We start from the raw sequence: 4,218 nt of genomic DNA on the forward strand, positions 1-4,218 counted from the left end.
CCACAAGGCTCGCGTGTCCGTTAGACACTGCAATTCAATTTGTTGGAATTTAACAACTTTCTTGTTCACAGTTATGCATGTATTTAAATTTTACTATATATATTTAGTATATTTAGGAAAATCTAGATTTTTAGAGTTAGGATAAATAAATAAATAAAAATCAGTTTTGAATATGAATAAAGAGTCAATTAGCCTTGGAAAGGCATAATTACTCTTGGAGTAAGCGAATTGCGATCCGCTAACTCATACTTGGTTCTTGTATAGAATGGAAGGTCGGTGACCTAAAGTACGCTTCCTCAAGCGCTTAGCTACGGCAGCCCCGCTGCACTGACCCTATGCGAGGATGAAGCAGTTCTCCTGCATGCAGGACGGGCTAAAAAAGCCGATGTCTCTGCTTGGCGCTGAGTGTAACGGGGTTTATACGTCTCTGGTATGAAAGGGTGGGTCACATAAGATGGAGTGACTATACAATGGTGTGTATTACACTATTCTGTGTGATCACAAAATGGTGTAGCTACACCGTTACAAGAAGCCTGTACGTGCCGAGACTGCCAGTAGTTGCATACTGATTAGGTTTTACTATTTTAATTAGGAAAACCTAAAGATTTAGATGTAGGTGGCTCTGCCGCAAAAGAAAAACAATTAAGTGCGGTTTGATCTGAACGGAAGAGTGTATTTGCTTTGGGTTAAGGTTTTGGGTACTCTTGTAGGTAGTTGATTGCGATACGCTACACCCATACTGGTTCTAGTATAATACGAAAGATCGGTGACCTTAGTAAACTTCATCTAAGCAAGGAGCTACGGCAGCCCCGCTGCACTGAGGGTTTGCAACACCCCGTTTCACAAGGACCTGAAGCGATCAGCGCGCGCCTTCAAGCAACGAAAATGCTCTGCTAGAGCGCCTACAGCAGAAGGAGTCGTGTGACTGCGTCCATGATGCCACCGTCGACGACGAATGACCCCCACTTCCACCCAAACCGCTCATGGTGATTTTCAAGGCCTTCCAGGGCAAAAATGGAAAGATTTTCATGCTCTGGGTGAGAGAGGTCGAGATGACCATGGCGTGCGTCATGCTCCTGACCGAGCAACAGCGCATGGTGCTAGCTATCTTCGAGGCGGTCACAGTAACGGTCGTTATGGAGATCCTCCGCACTGGCTTGGCCAGAATGAAAGTTTTCCGTGTGCACCCGTCATCTTTTGAAGAAGCAGTAAATGTGTTGTTGAAAGCCGAATTCAACTTTAAGTCGGCGCGATCTAGATGGAATGCACACCCTTATAGCTCGTCCAGCGGACCTGAGTCAATGGATCTCAGCTATGCTGAGACAGAAGGAGGAGAGCTCCGAGCTTCCGAACAGTGTGTAAACACCCGGCGGGTATAACATATTTTTAATTTAAGTTCTAACCATAACCCAATTTATTCGAATTATTTTTATAGATATAAAACAGGTATCTTAGTTTTTGCTTCATCTTTAACAATATATTTTATGACAAATATTTTTTCATCAAAATTATTTTTGCCAGTGTTGTTTGTGGTGACACCCGCCACCATCGGACCGGTTTGTGTAAGGCACGACAAGGTTCATCAAACCGACTTCCCGCTTCTCACCAGATTTCTTGTTTGTCGCGGGGAAACGTCAACACCCAGTAAGCGCGGGGCGGTCTACTGAGAAGGAACTGAGTTTTGTTGAACCTCAGTCAGCAGGGCCCAGCCCCGAAGACGGACTTGCTGGTCGTAAAGGCGACCGTGAAGGGCTTTGAGAAGCATTGGAAAATCTTGATCAACTCCGGGGTGTCGGGTAATCATGCTCGATGTTCCACGATCGAAAGAAGTCAGCTACATGCTGAGTCAACGGTATGACGTGGGAGGAAGATGGCGACGTCACCCCGAGGCCATTCTTGCGGTGCATGCTCTTCTTGAGCTGGACATGATGTCCTCCAAAGAGTTCGGTGATGCCTTGAAGGCAGACGACGTAGCCAAAGTGGTTATTATACGAGCAGAAGAGGACACCAAGAGAGTGCTGAGCGCACGAACTGAATCGTTCGATTTCGAAGAATCCATCGCGTACTATCATTTGGGAAACATATTTCATTCCGTCATTCCCTCCTCCGGCCCGAGGTGTGCGTCATGAGATCGACCTGGTTCCGAAAACCAAATACTACGTGACACGCCAGTGGCCCTTGCCCAAGGAGCAGTGTGGCGACATTGACGCCTTTTTCCGTGCAGAGCACCACGCAAGAATGGTACGTGAGAGCAAGTCTCCCCATTCGACACATACGTTTTGTGTCCGAAAGAAACAGCAAAAGGTGTATCGTTCACGCTTACGATAAGCTCAACATTCCACCATTCCGACACAGATTCCTAGGAAGGATGTTTTCCAGAACAACATGGTTGAATGTACAAAGTACAGTGCACTCGAATTGGTCGATGGATGTTACTAACTGCTCATGAGCGCGAGTGATATTCCGCTGACAGCGGTATGTACTTCGAGCAGGATGCTCTGGGATTCCCCAAGGGCAGTCTAATGCACCAGCAAGATTTAATCGTCCTGTGACGGGGTTATCCCGACCCCACCGGGCGTATGCACAGACATGCTTCAACGACATCTTCGTCCACCAGTCGTGAGCACGAGAGGACGGATGAAGAGAGCCACATCGTCCATTAAAGAGCGGTGCTCGAGTGCATGTGCACGAAAAAGCTGTATGCTAATGCAGACAAGTGTATTTCGGCGCCGAAGAAATTCCCTTTTTAGGATGCTTCATTTGGAAGCGTGTCCTTCGAGCGGATCCCGCTAATATTTAGGCAATTGTGGACTGACCGATTCCAAAGAATCAAAGGACTTGCGCAAGTGGCTTGGCCTCGCCACGTAGTTGAACAAGTACAGCGAGAATCATGCGGAAATGGCACGACCATTGTCGAATCTCCTTAGAAGGATGCGGAATGGTGTTGGGCCCCCGAGCATCAGGAGGCTTTTGACGGGGTCAAAGACCTCTTTCAAGCACCAGTATTGGCGTTGCCGGACCCCTGTCGTCCTGTTTGTGTCGTGTATGACGCTTCGAACTTTGTCATCGGCTGTATGGAGACGCCGAGGGGCGAGATCGGGTGATCGTGTTCGAATCTCGCCAGCTCAAGGCTGCAGAGAAAAACAATCCAGTAATTACTTGCGATGAAGTATGCACTTGTCGAGTTCAGGGTTCACCTGCTTGGCTTTAAGCCGTTCTTGAATCTACACAGATCATCCGTCAATACGCACTGTGACTCAGTCGCCTCACCTCTCGCAGAGGATGGCCAGGTGGCTCTCCTTCCTCGCAGAATATAACTTTGAGGTGAATTATAAGCTAGGATAGCAGAATGCTTTGGCTTGTGCGTTGGCCAGGAAAGTCGTAGGTCTATGAGCTGATCCCAATCTATGGACCTGAGCTGTTTCGGCCGCAGACTTACCCGTATGAGAGACCATATCGCTCGCGAGAGCGTGATGAATTACTCCATATGTCGCAAGGTGACAATTCGAAGGAAGTCGGCAACGCGCCTCAAGTTTGAAAAACTTGAAACGAAGATGTCGTTCCACGCGCGCGTCCACCTCCCTGTGACCCAACTGTAAGTTCTGCAGCAAGGAATGTTTCCGGTGCCGGTACACCCATCGCTAAAAAAGCACTTTGTCATCTACAGCGGTTTCGCCAGGGGCGTGCACCACAGGAATCGTCAGCATCGCTGGTACAAGAGCGCCTCCTCTTTGAGCACGGAGTCGAGTGCGGTACGTATCCACCGGGATTTCTAGAGTCACTAAGAAGGAGGTTTGGAGAGCTTTTTGTTCGTCAAGCCCAGCTTGTGTTGTGGCCGGGAGTCCGATCACGTAGACGCCCAACGATCGAGTGATCGCGTTCTTCGCTTCTGTTGCGGGATCCGCAGAGCAGAAACCGTATTCCACACGATGGTCAAGGATCGACCGCAAATGCGAGCGCATGAGAGCTGCCCTGTGGGCAGCCACTAACTGCTGCTTCTGTGCCTCGTCGAGGTGATTGGTAATGATACCACTTCCCCCGGAAGTCGAGAGTTTGAAGAACGGACACGACGTACGCAAGGTTCGAGCAAGACTCACATCGCGCTGCTGGGGCACCTCTTCTTCTTCCCATCCTGGGAAAGGAGTGTCTGACTCGTAGTCAACTTTCTACAATTCATCGCCCATGGCGGGTGCGGTGCGCTGTCCTCGGTTACCGAGA

The sequence above is a fragment of the Plasmopara halstedii genome, assembly GCF_900000015.1.
Source record: "Plasmopara halstedii genome assembly, contig: Scaffold_3060, whole genome shotgun sequence".
In the NCBI taxonomy this organism is placed as follows: domain Eukaryota; phylum Oomycota; class Peronosporomycetes; order Peronosporales; family Peronosporaceae; genus Plasmopara; species Plasmopara halstedii.